Source organism: Leptinotarsa decemlineata, unplaced genomic scaffold (genome assembly GCF_025532065.1).
Source record: "Leptinotarsa decemlineata unplaced genomic scaffold, Ldec_3_MD MMD2_P_RNA_scaffold_6, whole genome shotgun sequence".
In the NCBI taxonomy this organism is placed as follows: domain Eukaryota; kingdom Metazoa; phylum Arthropoda; class Insecta; order Coleoptera; family Chrysomelidae; genus Leptinotarsa; species Leptinotarsa decemlineata.
The window spans coordinates 4,681,381-4,698,999 of NW_027412533.1; the positions used below are offsets into that span (position 1 = coordinate 4,681,381).

Below are 17,619 nucleotides of genomic sequence, written 5' to 3' on the forward strand. Positions count from 1 at the left end.
TGCTTGTTTAGGATTTATTCTACGCCAGAGGTTTCAGTGTTACCTTTTATCATAGAATTATTATTGACGTATCGCCTTGAAGAAGAATTTCAATATCAGGTTAGTTCAGGTGGAAAGATATCTCTGTTTGAGGTCTTTGTCGTTTTATACTGTAATCAGTAATCTGATGTTGGGATATTGAAAATTGATCGCCCGATATCTGTAAAAAATGTTCTGCTTTCGCCATATGTCAGTTTTTGTGTAAATATAATTGGACAAAAGGCCAACGGACAATGCACGTGATACCAAAATGCAAGGGTTGAATATAACTACGGAAATATGAATTATTTCAGTAGACATAAGTAATTTCAATCTGACCTCAAATTGATAGTGGTCCATATTGTGGGAGATTGATGTTTTGGACCATATTTAGCACAATTTATTGTTTATCTCGAAAACAGATAGAGATAGGTATAGGACATTATTAACAGAAAAGTATTAAAATACCAGAGCGATTCCAAAAATGTATTAATATACGGGGTATTCCATTAAAAAAAATTAAGTTGCTAGGACTTTTTGATGGAATGGCAACGCCGCAATGCTGAAAATATTTTAGATCGATAGAACAGGTAAGGAAATGTAAGAGGTGAAATTTTCAGAAAAATCATGCTTTGCGTTTTCCAGAAACGTCTAACCTACCATCGACCGTGAGTCACGCTGTATACATATACAATCGATGCCTGATAATTCATTTTCTATCATCCCTCTTTCACCATCTCTGTCGTCATTTAAATCAATAATGAATTTATTTCCACCATTAATATTGAATTTTCCAATCTCCATATAGTCTTTTTCAACCAAAATAATTTTTTTAAAATTTTCTTCTTCGGTAATATTAGATACTTCTTCTTCAACTAACTCTATTACCTTCTTATCAAATTTTGGAAAATTATTTTACGCCTGATTTTCAATTCCGCCAAATCAACTCGATGGGATTGAAAACACAAAAATAGGGGGGAAGACTCAGTATAGTGTGTCCATACTTTTCAGCAATACTCTCAAGGGCATACACTTTTTCGAATGTTTTCGTCTGTAAAACTTCAAATAGTTGGTTTTTGGTATAGTAATCTTCGAAATACAAATTATTATCCATCGAAAAACTTTGTATTTCATCTTTCCGCGATTTTTTATTCTGAACTTTGATGAGCTGTCGCGAATGATAGGAAGCGTTGTCAAGAAGTATTCGCATCTAAATTTAGGATCAATGTGTTTTCAAACCATTTCTCGAAAATATTAGCTTCCATGTTCTTATGATAGTCAACATTGCAGTCCTCAAGTTTTTTTCACATAATTTCAAAGAATTCTTAACCCATCCTTTACTTCCTCCGCAATGCACAATGATTAGTCGCGATCCTTTGTTTACAGACACGTTAGGCGTACAAATTCTCGTACCATCAGGCCGCCACTCTTTCGTAACTGTTTCGTGAGTGTCATACCAAGTTTCGTCCAAATAGAAAATTTGCCGTTCTTGTCTATATTTAGTTATTTGTTCTAAGTATTTGTTAGGCAATTCCACTATTTTTCTGCTTTTTATAACTGCTTGACGTTTGTTTATTATTTTAAAACTAAATCGCAGTTTTTTTATCCAATTCTGAAAAGTTTCGTCACAGCAGCTCACGTTATGGCCGGAAGTATTCAATTTCTTTCTTATGATTTCAGTTGTAGGAATCTTTTTGCTTTTGTAACAGTGGTATATTGTTTTTTTCAATTATTTTATTATATGAACATATAAAGGTTTTGGTAATCCTGTATCATATCGTGTCATGCGTTCATAAGGTTTGTTTTTGACTATTTTACGTACAGTTGAGAAAGGAATTTCGGTCAAATCTGAAGTTGCTTGTAATAGTTTTTTCCCTCGAAACCAAACTTGAGATATAGATTTTTATATACATTGAAACATTGTGTCAATATTCGAATGCATCCGAATTTTACTCACTGGTATTTTTTTTTGCATTGTTCACCATCGCACTGGAAAAAGTCTGCGTTGTTATCACACTCGCTATTACTATAGCGTCCAAGGACGCCACATTTTAAACAGATAACAAAAATTTTAACTAAATATAATTGCACCAATATCGAATTTTAACACTCAAATCGCGATCAGTTCCTGAACTGAACACGACGGCGATAACAAAGTCCGCATTCCACGATTTCTATTAGTCACCGTAATATGACTACAAATTTAATTTTATGACTCTTCAGCCAATCATAAAACTCGGTTAGTGAAAATTATACAATACGAACCGTCAAGTCTACAGTCCACGTGGACTAGTTCGCTGCCAGTTCGTTTTCAAGTATTGGTTTTTTGGCGTTTGACAATGACGCCAACTTTAAATGTGCTCAATATCATTTACTTCGACTATACTAGAGAGGACTTCCGTGACTTATTTATCAAACTGAGAATAATGACCCTTACATGTATTTACATTTTCCAAACTGTCTGTGAAACACACGAATATAAAAGAAACTATCCTTTTACCTCTGATATTCACACTCATGACACCAAACCAAATGTACTCTCTTGCAATCAAAAATTAAAATGTAGTATTTTCTTTATGATAATCCATCCTATCATCTGTCCTCTTTGTAGGTACACAAAAACCACTTATATTCTTTTTACAGGTGAAATTCAACGCTTCTGATGTCAAACTGCACTACAAACTCCAAAATAGTCCTTGATTTCTTATCTCCATCCAACTCTTAATACAGATTGATAGTAATAGTATAAATATTAGCAAATGTTATCGGTATAATTTCCAGTCACTAATGAATTTTATTCATATCGCTAATCACACTGTACCTACGTGTATGTGGTGATGAATGCAGACAAAATTCAAACAATACCAGAGCAGAATGTATCTATTGTGGTAAATCGAGTAATGAATCTGCAGTTTATTTTTTGAGTCACTTTAATGCCAGCTTCTGTTATTACAATAAATGCCATTCAAGTACCACCAGTTGTGAATTTTCAGTTTGATGGTAATATTTATTATTCAGCTTCCGTTTCCATTTATCACAATCCAAATAGTGATTATTCATATTCGCACTGAGCAAATTTCAAAGTTTGTTTGTACAAGTCTGAATGTCTGAAAAAGGTTGTTTGTATTTGCAATTTGTTGTCGTGAATCACTTTTCTTGTATGTAGGTTTGAATACATCATAAAAATGGTCATCAGAGTAAGTGCTAAACAATTTATTATTTACTATGTGATTATCAGAATACAAATATTTATTGAGTCTATCAATAAAATAATTACAACAGCTAGGAATAGCAAATAAACAATATATTAATACACCCTCAGATTTGGTTTAGTTTATGTTTTTGAAATAGCGAAATATTATAGGGTTTTTCATGTAACCTCTGAAAACGTGCAGTACGGAACAAGATATCAGGGTCACACAAAGTTTACGTAAAAAGTTGTAATTTCATGTAAGAATGACAATAGTAATTCATCACTCACCGAGAGGGTAACAACAATTTCTCTTGTGATAACTTGTTTTCCATCCAGCATCAATTGGACTTTCTGAAGATGTCTTATAAATTTATGTAATACAAAACGGGTACTATTACAAATGAATCATGATTAAAATTTTCTCAGCTTACATCCTTCTCCTGCCAAGAAAATAAAACACGGGTCTTGTCAGATCGTGTCTGGGATCATTTCATTCTTGGTGAATGGTGGTAAACATTTTTCTTGGTCAGTATATATATGACGTAGAACGTGGTTACACTGGATGGTGGGTGCTCCAGCTCACTTCCAACGATCTGGTAAGAAGATATTTGGATATAGTTTCCTAATAGATAATTGATAGAGGTAGCATTTATAAATGGTCAGATTTAAATAGTATGGATTTTTTAGGGGGATACGGAGAGGAGAATTGTGAAAAGTATCACAATGATAACACCGGCCATGTTGAGTGGCCATTTGAACATTTCGAAAACTTTTAATTCACTCAAAAATCTAAAGTCACCTCAAGTATGACCAGCCATTGAAAAATCTCGTGGAATTAGACTTAGACTCAATAGAAAAACGACTGCACTGCACTAAAATCGTTATTTAGTAGAAACATTTTCAGTTCAGGTATAGGAAATTAGGTAACCTTCATCTTGGAGTTGCAGTATATGGAGTGTTAAATTTGAAAAATCAAAGATAGTAAGGTTTGAATATGATTGGAATTGACTCGTTATTTGTGAACACTCTGTGAAGGAATCTTTCAAATTGAATTGAAGAATATATTGAGAACAGACTTCTGAACAAAATCTTCGAAGGTTATTTACTCCGTGTGAAGTGGGGGCTTTTAGACACACTGATTTTCTAGAAAAATTTCAATATCTCGAAATCGGCGACACTCAGGATTGGACAACCTTGATGAAAGTTTTCATAGGAGTAATCGTAGAATTAAAAAATGTAATGAGAAGTGGGGTGTTCCATTTGAAAAACATAACTTTGATATACTACATTTTTCAGGAACACCATGTATGAAGGAAAATAATTTTGAATCATGCCCCCAAGTGACCAGCATCGTCTTAGGTTAGGTTAGGTTACGTTCAAAGTGAGTGGGTTTATTCGACCATCCACCGCAACCCGCAAGGGTTTATTGTGGCTCACACCTATTCACACTCGACCAAATAAACCAAGCTTCTTAACGAAGCCGATTAGTTTGTATGGTGAGTGGTCTTTCAGGTTAGATGGTTAGAGTACGGCTCTGCCGAACTCAAAAAACTGATTCGGTGCCCAGTGGGGCAGACACAAAGTATATGCTCTGCTGTTTCATCGTCAATGAGGTAGTCGAATAGTCAAGGTGCAAGATTCCCACCCTAATATCCGCGACAACCTTCCCATATGAAGGTTTTTGAACATCAGCTACACCTGACGATGCCTTATATTCAACCGTGCAGGGCTTTTTCGCCTCTGGTTTTGGTGAATCATCAGTTGAGCGCAAACGTTTGCTAACCTGCTCATGGGGGATTCGTTCCTCCATCTAAGACGCCGCTCAAGAATTTGGTGCATGGCGGTTTTTTGAGGTACCCCGCTCTTGAGGAGACGACTCAGTCGTTTCCTGGCTGCACCACTAAAACTTTTTTTTAGGTTCAGTTATTGAATCAGGTGTTGGAGAGTTGAGGAGCTCTCGCTCCTGATCGAAATTTACAGGGAGGTCAGTTGGAGTCGTAAGATTGACATCCATTTCATCTGTTCAGGATTGGAAAACCTTGTTGAAAGTTCTCTTAGGAGTCGTCGTAGAAATGAAAAAATGTGTGAGAAGTGGGGTGTTCCATTTGAAAAACATAACTTTGATATACTACACCTCGTATAAAGGAAAATAATTTTGAATCATGCCCCCAAGTCACCTGCATCGTCTGGCTATAGAACATCTCCAGAAAGGTTTCGTCTAGCCAATAGACACCCTCCCATTCCTCGTGACTCACTCTATATTTGCCCAACAGACCTTGGAGACCTTGGGCATGAAGTAGTTGCCTGCTGTTTCGAAAGCTTCTTCAAAGTCTTTCTTCAGCTTCCCTATCTACTCCTCTCCATCCGTTTCTATTTACTATTATCTTTCCCATCTTGGCTATTCTGTTATTTTTTAATCTGTAAACATGTCTAATCTTGATTCTTTGGGCGTTCATTCTGTTCAAAAAATGTGTTCAAAATATGTTTTTCCGTTAACCAGCTGTCACACCCCTACGAACGACAACCCTCAGGATTGACGAGGTCTTACCGTTTAACGTGTGATTCCTAACACGGGTTGGACGATAGCAAGTGAAAATCGATCGTTCCGACTAGGGCTTGAACCACCGACCAACACGACAGTCAATTCGAGTGAGTGAACAAAGCACCCCCGTTGAACCGCGGTAATTACTTAAATGAAATGAATAAAAACACTTTTTTATAAATACCACTGGAAAATTTTATTTATACGACCGGTTTCGGGTTTGATCCCATTATCAAACCCGAAAACGGTCGTATAAATAAAATTTTCCAGTGGTATTTAGACAAAAGTGTTTTTATTCATTTCATTTAAGTGATCATGAATTACCATAAAGTAAACAAGTCATCAATCACACATATAAGCTTTCATTACTGTTGATATTATTGTTGCTTAATGTGAATCTACCAATTTATATCAGTTCTTCTCCATCCTCTTCTATATGTACCCCTCCATATATTGTTTGTGATATTTTCTTTTCCGATCTGTACAATGTTTCTTTTTTACCCTTCTTCAGCACCCACGTGCTGCAAATTTGCTGATGCCTTAATTACTGACATTCCTTGACTTTTTTGGCTCAAATTTTCTGAACATTCCTTATGTTCGAATTCCTTTAATGATTCTTGCTTCTATTTCTCGATGTTCGTGGCCTTTTTTTTCACTTTCACCCCTAAATATGTAAACTCTCTGACTTTCTCGAAAATGAAGATTTTGTTGTTTTTGTCTTTTCCTTGTTGGGGCACAATCCACAAACCTTTGCTTTTTCAGCTATTTTCCTTACGATTCGTCTCAGTTCTCTTTTAGTTTTTGCTTATGTTGTTAAGTCATCAGCAAATGCAATGCTTTGGTTCTCGTTTTGAAAAACTATTTATTCTATCTTTATCTTTATCTGGTTCCTTCAAAAATTATCTGAACCAAATTGAAAAGCGTTGCCAACAACTGGTCTTGTAACTTTAGAGGGATGACATTTATTTTTTATTTATTTGTTTAATTAATTTTTTAGTTTTTTTTAAGGACAAATCACAAGCACTACAGGAAAATCTTGAAGGCGCTCTCAGATCGGTGCCTGTGCGAAAGTAGCGATTGACATTGGATTTGAATCGCTGGAGATCAAATCCATTTGGAAAAACGTTATCAGGAAGTTTATTCAAAATAAACACAGTTTAGTGGCAAATCATTGGGAAACTTCACATTTTATTTTCGATAAATTTGACTGTACTACTACAGTAGTAAAACCAGTTTGGGAAAGTATAATCATGATGACATTCCTCACAGATTGGACTTACTGCCCATCATCACTGACACCGGAAGTATGAACTGAAACAGTTCAAAATGTAGTCGGATTTCACTGCAGTGGACACCTAAATAATGCTCCCATTTTAACGTGACGTCATGCAAGATTAACAACAATAATTGTACGATAATTTTGCATGCAGTTTGAAAGAAGAGAATGCTTAATTTAGCCTGAGGGCAAAACGACAGGTCGAATTCATTGACTGTATACTATTTCTGGTATTTGTTACGATTTGTAATAAACAACCGAAGAGACTGGTTTTTATGTACAGCGAAAGTTGCTACGAATACTGGCATTGCAGAAAATATATCAAATTTCAATTTCAATGGAAAGATAGGATGCTAATATTGTATTTGACATGTTATTGCAACAGTTAGCATTGAAAATAGCTGGGATTTTGCAAAATAGTATACGATACCATATTATTCTTGATGATTCACCGATGTCATCGTAGTTTGGAGCTGTATCCTGACGTTGTCAAAACGATGTCATCGGTGAATCATCAAGATGAATAAACCTCTGAAGAAGCCAGCCACTTCAGCTGGCGAAACGTTAGGATACAGTTCCAAACTATGACGGCCTTCAAACCCGAATTAAGATCGTAACACTGATTGAGTTGTCATCTTGAGAGTTTGTTAGAAATTTCATAAGATGATTGGAGCTTCAGAAGCGTTCAGTTCTCAGACCTTTGTTGTGTTTTATATGTTGAAAATTCAACTTCTGGAATACTGACTCGAATTCATGAGACCAGAAGAATGTTTCTTTCGCAGAAGAAGATGGAAAAGACAGTGAAGAAAAATTTCAAATGAACTGTGAATAGTTTGTTGCCATACCTAAGAATTGTCGTAACTTTTCAACATCTGCTAGTCGTTCTACTGAAGCGACAGATTTCACCTATTCCGAAGAATATATTTTGCTTAAAATGATCTATGTCGAATAAAAACATCGAAATGACCTTCTATTTTTCTTAAATCTATGATTTATGACAACATTTTAATGAACCCTGCCAAAACTCAGACGGTTTATTATTTTTGTTCCTTTATGTATGAATATAGTTTGAAGTTCACTGCTCTTTTTATCGACGTTAAGATGAAGATATGCTTTCTAAAGTACCAGCCGGCAGAGAAATTGCAACTATTCCATCTTTGACAAGAAAAATAAGACAGTTCCTTCTCAAGACATTAGTCAATAGCATAAGGAATGTTCCTTTCATGTTTGAATATTTTTTCATTGTAACATTGCCTACAACCATAAGGATCATATGATTTGAATGGGATCACAAAGATATATCTGCTGCTTTGAATTAATTCATGGAGAAAAAAAATGAGTAACTGAATCGACTTCGAAATGTTTAGTTGAACTATTTGAAAATTCAAAGCAACTGTAATGAAATAATTATCTGAATCGGAACCAATTTGAAACAAATCGACCCTATTCATAAATTATTCTTATTGTAAGCAATGGCTTACAAGATGTCAACTATTTTGTGGCCTCCGCCTTTCCAGTATGACATTCAAAATTATTTCAAGCAAGTCAGTAATCAAGTGCCTTTTGACTAATCTTCGAAAAACGTAAATAAAAATTGTCTATATCAAGAACGAATAGTCACTAGATCATCTTCCTTGGAATGGTTTTCGTATATTTCCAAGGAAATGTAAACGTTAGTAATTTTTCCATCTCTTCCTATTAGTCAATTGAATTTAATGTGAGAATTCTTCTGGGCTTGTAATACTTTATTTGTTTTGAAGCAATTTGAGTCACATGAGGGCTGCATTAGAGAACGTGGCTCACGATTTTCGATACTTTTATAGCTGTAGTTCTAGTTATAAATTCTTCGAATTTAGTTATGACAGATTGAAGCATTTCGTTTTCATGTTTCAAAGAGTTTTTCTGATCCAAAAAATACAGAAATATTGTTATAATGTAAGAAACTAATTGGGAACTACAATCAATGTAATTTCTGAATTTGTGGCATCAAGTGTTTTCTATAGGAAAAATAATCAACTATGTCATTTCGTGTTTGAACCTCAAATTGGCTGGATTGTTCAACTTTCTGTGATCATGTTGTCTGTAACATTTGTGTTTGACAAGTTTGAGAAACTGGGGTCTGGAAAAATGTTTGAATTTGTCCAGTCTCATGAAATTTATAATAACACATTATAGCTACATATAGGTAATAATAATCCACACGCAGATTTTGCAGATTTTCAATGTAACTCTGATGCTAAATTTTGGGGAAATAATAAAAAGATTTCAGTTAGGATCGTCCATAACGAAGAACACTGTTTGAGATAAATTTTAAAGAATGTTGCAAACTTACTCAATAACTGAAATTCCGTCGTCAGATTTTTTTCAGTTTCCCTGTAGAGTCACTTCTACAGCCAATGAGTAGTATGTGATTCACAAAATTAAATGAATATGGATGAAGTTCCGGTAATGACATATAATATCCAATGGTGTAGCAAGTTGGGTCAGTTCAGTTATTTGTTTCGTGGTGTCAATCGTGGTAAATGTTGCAAAGTGAGGTAAACAATGCATTTACTTCAAAAGCAGGTTTTCAGTTTCGTGGTACAATTTTTTTATGTATGCAATGCTTTAATTTCTCTCTGAATGGACCAATTTTAATGAAGTTTTTCATTTGAAATGAAATGATAATGTATAAATTGAAAGGGTACATATTTTCAGGAGATATTTACATTTCGATAAGAAAGAGACGATGTTCTCCTATTAATTCGATCAGAAATGTTTATTCCCAAAATATAGCCGGATTCATTTCTGAAATAATTTTCAAAGTAACATATAGAAATAATTGTTTAGATTTTGCATTATATTTATGACTTCATCACCATCCAAAGAAATGAAAGTGATATGGTGATTTAACATCTACAATCTTTTAAGAAGAGTAATCTTTTGCGGTACAATTTTTATAAAATATTGTACAGCCAGTGCAATTCAGTACAATTGTTCAAACTGATGATAAAACATCTAATTAAATTTATTTCATCTCCGTCTACTTCTCAAGAGAAGAGTGTTACAGTTCTGTTATTTAGGATCAGCACTTGTTTTGATCTTTGGAGAAGCTGGCTAGGTTAGGTTGAACTACGATGGACTGAACTGGAAAGCTGATAAGGGAAAGAGGAAAGCAACCAAGTGCCCTATAAATAGAGGAAGTATCAGAAATAAGGATACAAATAATGAAAACATTGTGAAGTAGCTTGGTTCGAAATCTTTCATCCTTTTTAATTTAATCATTTTCTTTCAACTATTATTTATTCCTCATTCTTATTGTTAGTACATTATTGACATTTTACTAATTTACCCATTCACTAATTCATTTCCATTTCAGCTCACAATTACTTCTTTCTTTTGAAAAGTAGCACTCGTATACTTTCAAGTTTCGTTGTTTATTTCTTTTAATTTTATTGTATTTTTTTTTTTGTCCAATCCATTTGGATATTTCTATTACACTGATATTTGACAATTTCATTCTTTCTGATGTTTAATATTTTTCTCGTTATGAATTTCAAATTTTTTAACAATTTTTTAGACAATTGAAATTTCAACCTCTAACATTCAGAAACTGAGAAGTATTTGCCAGAGTTTTTTTATTGACCTTCCTGGGATTTTCACTTAAAAAAAAATAAGAATTATAATGGAGAAGTGATGTAGAAAGGGTAACCTTCTAGTTCATCACGATAAATTGCTGCATAAATTCGATTCATTTAACTTCTTTTATTCGATAATCTTGTCTATTAAAAAAGAACTATGAAATTGTACAGATACGTTTTGAAGGCCGAAATCTCCGTCTTCAGAATTTAAACCAAATACAATCTGCAATTTTCTTCGATTTATTTCATTATCACTCATTGGACACAAGTCAAAGGAGTTTTGAAATATGAATGTTGTTGATTGAGAAAATGTTCCATAAATATATATGTTTTAATATTGGAGATAAAGGGAAACCTATAGCCATGCCAAATTCTTGTTGATAGAAGTCAAACTGAAAATAGGTTTTCTCTATGCATAATTCTATTCTAATATACAGCTAATATAGATATTTTTCGATGTTTTTAATATTGAATCCTTGGTTGAATTAATTTTCAACCTAAATTTTATATTTTGAATAATTTCATTAACAGGTGTATTTGTGAGATGACTTTCAACATTGAAGCTCACCAGAATATCATCAGTTGGTGTTGAAATTTCTAGTTAACGTATGAAACGAATGGTACTTTTTTACTAATGGAAAAATAATCCACTACGACGCATTTTTCTAAGTTGAATTCAAGTAGTTATCGGGGTTGATAAAAAGTTTACTTTTCCTACAGCTGTATAAAATTAGATTGTACAAGGTGAAAATCACCGGAAAGGTCCATAAAAACTCTGATTGCAATAAAAAATGGCTTTTGTTGAACATTTGATGGACTTTTACGCCCTGTATATGTTTAACCTTGGGAAAAGTTGCTCAGTTGATTCATTAATCAGTTCCATTATTTGTAAAAAACAATTTTTGATTAATTCCAGTAGAAGTTATTCATTATTCCAGCGTTGATTCACAAATCAGTATTCTCATTTGAGTGGGTTTCACTTCGTCTCTATGCAACAATCATTTGGGCTACATAAAACTTATTTATATATATGCAGGTCTATACTCACTTCAAATTGTCAATTGGCTATCCCTATTGCAGTAACAAAACTTAATTAGTTCCCACACAGAACCACTTGTTACTTATTGCCGCAACACATTTGGTCACTTTTTTTTTCAAACACATTTATTTGTTGCTTCATCAGCGATGTCTGCGTCTAAACTGAGTTTCCAACAAGTGTTGATTCAGCTTGTGTAGGCAGTGGAGTTGCGCACCATTGCTGGAAGAACGTTTGTTGTTGATTATTTATTGCTAACGGAGATGCAGACTCCTTTTTTGGCTTTGTCGACGACTTTTATGGAAGAAATAATACGTGGGTTCGTTTATTCCTTCCGTTAGCACTGGTGAGATTTATTTCGTGAAAGAAAACAAAATTTATTATACAGGGTGTTTCATAATTGAATGTTGATCCTGAAAAGCGATAATCCTTGGATGATTTTAAGACAAATTCTTCCTTTGAACATAGGTCCGCAACCGCTTTATTTTTGAGATACAGTATGAAGAAATTTAACAAAAAAAATCATTTCTACCCTAATATCTCTGAAACCGCTTTAGCTTTTTATTTCAATTTTGGTACATGCCAAGTGAGACCAAAAAAACATTATTTCCAAATAAATATCATTTTTTGAATTGCCCTAATTGCCCCTATCTTCCCATGAAAATGGTTGCCTGCCTTTTTTTCGTCCGGCAAACAATTTTCGGATAGAAAATAAAATTCATTTATATACTTGTCCTCATTTGATTTTTCTCTAATTCTTAATTTCACAAGTGTGGTAACAGAAGAATATAAGCAAAATTTTCACAAGCTTTTATTTATAATTTGTATTCTACTCATAAATTATTTATTTATTGCAATTAGTATGTATAGATATAATTTTTTTATTTTTGAAAACAAAACTGTCATGAACAAAAAATACAAAAATTAAATTAACTGTTCAATATGTCCACCTCTTTGGAAAATTCCAGAGGAAACTATTACGCGGTTTGGCAATTCATAACTTCGAATTCGTTGTCCCGAAAGAAGATAATCACGACTGTTCAATTTCATTAGTTCAGACTTCCATTGTCTAATATGATATAATATGATTTGAAATCCCTGAAGAACAAAAAAAATTAAAATTAAAAAGAATAGCTGAAAATAACAATTATATTAAGCAAAAAACTTGAAATGAAATAACAATAAAATGAAAAATCAAGCAAAAAAATTAAAATTGAGATGAAATGAAAATAAAAATAAGAAGATTTCAAGCCAAGTGAAGTAAAATCAAAATAAAATAAAAAATTGAGAAAAAAAATTAAAATTGAAGTCAAAATGAAATAAAAAAAATAAATAAAAGTGAAGTAAATTGGCTTGAAATCTTGTGTTTTTTATTTCCATTTAATTTTATATGTTCGATTTTCACTATTTTGCTTAATTTTTTATTTTATTGTAATTTTATTTCAGGGTTTTTTGCTTAATATTATTGTTATTTTCTGCTATTCTTTCTAATTTTCAATTTTATTTGTTCTTTCAGGGATTTCAAATCATATTGTATCATATTAGACAATGGAAGTTCGAACTAATATAAAACAACTACCTCAATTGCTGGAGTTCTTGCAGTCCGATGTGCTCCTTTCAAGTCCTGTTTCACATCCTTCTGTGGGTGCTTGAAATCGTTCAAGCATCACAAACAAGTTTATAATATTTGAGAAGCGCTGTTGACACAGTCGCCTGGCTTGATATACGTTTCCATCAGTATACCCATACAAGTGATGCATGTCTGCTAATTTGGTATTTGTAAAATTCACCATATTTTTTGATAATATCATGTATCTAGCTAGAGAAGCGTCAAAATTATTTATGTTGACATCAAAATTAGCACTTTAGCCCGCAAAATACTACAGTTAAACGGCTGGTTTCCCATAGGGACATTTTATTTTCTACCTTGAAAATTATCCGCCGGAAGGGCATTTTCAAAAATAATATTTATTTGCAAAAAGGACCGTGGCGTATCATTATTTTCATGAAAAATATGCTAGGGCATGTTAACAGGGACGCCACTAATGAACGTTGAGAATTCTTGTTATCACAATTGTGAAACTAAGAAAAATCAAATAGGGACAAGTAAATGAATGAATTTTATTTTCTACCTTAAAAATTGACCGGCGGACGAGAAAAAAAACAGGACCAATTCTATGAGAAGTTGAGGACAATTACAAAAATAATATCTATTTGTAAAAAGGACAGTGGCGTACCCTGATTTTCATAAAAAAATGGCATGACAGGGACGCCACTGATGAACAGTAAGAATTTTTGTTATCACCATTAGTATTCAGGTATATTCATCCAAAAAACATATATTTGGAATTTAAGAAAAAATATAACTAAATATGTATGATATACAAAAATGTTATCACATAAAAAATAAATTGAATCAAATAATTGATTATTTTTTTCCTGCAGGGTTTTCCTGCAGCTGAAAAAGCAAATGCGCCACTGGAATCAATGAAGTCGCCCCGGAGCGCCCATTAATTTTTATTGTTGTATTTATTTTATTTTTAAGATGCATTGTCAATAAAAAATAGAAAATTGATTATCAAAATAAGAATATTTATGTTCACGATAATCCAAAACGCACCCAATCATTTATTAATTTCTGTCTGAACCGCTAACTTTGTTTAAAAATTCGGTCGCGATGAATCCAATGCCTGTTTAGAAACCTGTTGAAAGACAAATTATGAAAATTAATACCTTCTGTTAATTGATGATAAATTAATAATAATTACTATCACACCGAATACAAATCGTTGTGATTTTGAAGAAAACATTAATTGACTTGAAAGTACATCCAAGTTGAGAGTGATGAAATGAAGTGGAATTATTGGGATGAAAAATACTTTTTCATAATTTCCACCAGAAGAAGACCCCTTTGAGCTGTAGGTAATAAAAATATCTACAATGTCAGTGTGAATTTTATGCAACAAAAAGTATCAATTTCCCACGAAATTATAATGCAACTTACCATTTCGCGTGGTAAAAAAGTCTATTTTTTATTCATATTATATAATGTAACGAATCTGAAGCCGCCCCTGACCAGTACGCCGGCCGAATCATGGAACAAACACATGACATCACCGCGAAAGAATGCAGTCGGGAATCGCCGGTAAAACTCTAGTACCGAACCGACTACAGATTACAAATTAGCACGTCTTCCCGACCCAAGAGGGCAGTTCAGAAATTGAATCGAGCGGCAAAACAAGAAATTCAAATAGTAGAAATAAATTAAGCGTTAGTTGCTAAGTGTTGTAATAAATAAATTAGTTTATGATTAGTGAAATTTTGTTGGAAATAAATTTGTTTAAGAAAGTTAATTCTTTAATTTGTTACAATAAGATTTTATTTTGGTGTCAGAACTAAAAAATATTTAATCAAAATAATAACGAAACATTTTTTTATAATTATCAGTAATGTTTTTTCATTGAAACAAGTTTCTGATAGTGCATAAGAAGTACTTTATAATGGAAAAATTGGTCAGAAGAAACAAAAAACAATTTTTTTAAATTTAAAAAAGTTTTTCAGTGATTGGCCTTTTCTAATTTTTTTTTTTTCGTGGTAATATTACTTTTCTTTCACACTCCTGAAAGTAGATCATTCAAGAAAAAATACTACCTACTGTTAATTTCGGAAAATGTTTCCAGAAATTGGGTATTTCAAAATTGAATGTTATACTGAATATTTCGATTTAACAAAAAAAAACAGAATATCAAGAACGCAAAAAGGCGAATTTCTACGAAATTTCGTGATAAACAAAATATTCTTCTAGAATGAAAAAAAAACAGTTACATAACATTTCAGGTTATATGGAAAATGGTTCATACAAAAATTCTAGATCTTGGTATTTCCTATAACTTTCAGGTCTGTTTCAGTGGAAATTTTGTTGACCCCTGAAATTCACCTTGTTTTCCCCCGTACCTTGTAATAATCACAATCTGTTTAAAATCTGTTTTTCCGTTAACCAGGTGTCGCACCCCTACGAACGACAGCCCTCAGAAGTAGAAGCTTGTGCGAGCTATGGAATAACGAGGTCTTACCTTTTAACGTGTGATTCCTAACATTTTCTGATAATATTCATTCTGTTGATAATTTTTTTCTTCTTTTTGCGTTTCTGACCGACTTCTTTCCTGATCTATTTCTATTACCATTACGTCAGAAACCTAGACTGGCCGATTCTGAATGATTTGAGAGGAAAATAAAGTTAAATTCTTCTTAGAGAAATATAGCACGTAATATATCTGTTATAATTCTGAAGACTGTATCGAGGAGTGATATCTTCATATAAGATAATGGATATTTCGAAATAGAAATCTGGAAAAATGTATCTCTGTAACATGCAGTCGAGCCGCGTTTAAGTTAATTGAGTCCCAGGCACACTGCTATTCGAGTCGGTTATTTTCTGCATTGATGAGAGGTAATACTCCGAAATTGGTCTGTATATGACTAATTGACTGAATTTCGCATGGTCCTACTGCTGGATGAACGAAAAACATCTGCAAGACTAACCTCTGTGGGGCATAAATATCTGTCGGATATAAATCAATGTCCAACGTGGTATTAGCCGGGAAAGTAGTTGTTTCCGGCAGGCATTCATCAAAAACTCTGGTATAGGTACGTTGGGAGACATGAATTTTTCGAGATTTCCATTTGAAAGTATTAATTTTCTCGTATGTGGGTGTCTCTTCTCGATACAGCCTCCATAATTATTTTGATTTCTGTTTAGAGTATTGGTACACAGGATGTTTCTTTCCCGCATGGGGCCTTTGTTGACGGGATGAAGGTGTTATTAGTTAACCATATTTCTCTTCGACAAATGTTTCATGCAAGCAGTCGAGCCGCGTTGAACTTAGTCGAGTCTCTGGCACACTGCTATTTGGGTCGGATCTTTTCTGTACTGATGAGAGGTAATATCTCGAAACCGGTCTGTAGGTGATCTAACCGATTGATTTCAGCATGGTTCTGCTGCTGGATGAACGGGAAACATCTGCAATAAATGTCAGTCGGATATAATTCAACGTCTAGCGTGATATTAGCCGGAGAAGTAGTTGTTTTTTGGCAGGCATCAACCAGCAGGTTAATTGGATGATTTAAAGCCACTTTCCCTCAATGGTGAGGTCATTCCATTTCGAACGGAAGTGAAATATCTTGGAATTGTCCTTGATAAAACACTCACTTGGAACGCTTACTTGGACATGGAACGCTTGGACTTGGAACGCTCCTTATGGACATGTCGAAGGATTTGATCACATAAATCCATTGCATTTAGAGATGCAGAGTGCAACAGACTATTGGTTGATACTGGAAGTCACACCATTCTGGAAATGACCTCTGACTCAAGCCTTCAACTGTCATAAAGTACTGTTCCCGAGTACAGAGGACTGAATCCTCCGGAAGAATGAAATATTAAGAGCAGATAGTTGTTGGTTCACAGATGGATCAAAAACACCTTCAGGATCTGGTGCAGGTGTTTTCAGTCGCAGACCCAGGACAGAGATATCAACCTGCCTAGACACAATGCGACTGTATTTCGTGCGGAAATTTATGCTATTGAATTGTGTGTGGAAAGATTGGAAGCTTCCAACCTCATACACAAGTCAATAAAAATATTCTCGGACAGTCAAGCGGCGTCGGAAGCTCTAAGCTCCTTCCCAGCAACGTCTAAATTGGTAGCAAATTGCTAAAAACGACTCTCCTCGATAGGAAGACTCAACAGATTGTCTCCGGTGTGGAATCCTAGCCATACTGGCCTGAAAGGTAATGAGGCTACTGACTCCCTTGCAAATGAGGGTGCTGCAAGCAGCTTCATCGAACCAAAACATGTCATTGGCATAGCTTTAGGCTTTGCCAAACAAACATTGAACACCTGGATGGCAAAAAGATTTATGGACTTCTGGCAGA

At 33.8% G+C, this 17,619-nt stretch overlaps 2 protein-coding genes across 8 annotated transcripts in view; one reads left to right on the plus strand and one right to left on the minus strand.

Moving 5' to 3' along the window:
• pain (painless) overlaps nt 1–11,884 on the minus strand; it is a 26,789-nt gene extending 14,905 nt beyond the window's left edge. For 2 of the 6 annotated variants that reach the window (XM_074169848.1, XM_023158947.2), the window contains exon 1: nt 2,519–2,692. The gene's annotated coding sequence lies outside the window, so the exon portion shown is untranslated. Of the gene's footprint in view, nt 1–2,518; nt 2,693–3,499; nt 3,805–11,697 lie in introns of those variants that run through there. The other 4 variants (XM_074169847.1, XM_023158950.2, XM_023158946.2 and 1 more) reach the window with 4 other exon arrangements.
• LOC111504399 (probable cytochrome P450 6a14) overlaps nt 9,509–17,619 on the plus strand; it is a 22,643-nt gene continuing 14,532 nt past the window's right edge. For both annotated transcript variants that reach the window (XM_074169849.1, XM_074169851.1), the window contains exon 1: nt 9,509–9,566. The gene's annotated coding sequence lies outside the window, so the exon portion shown is untranslated. The remainder of the gene's footprint in view (nt 9,567–17,619) is intronic.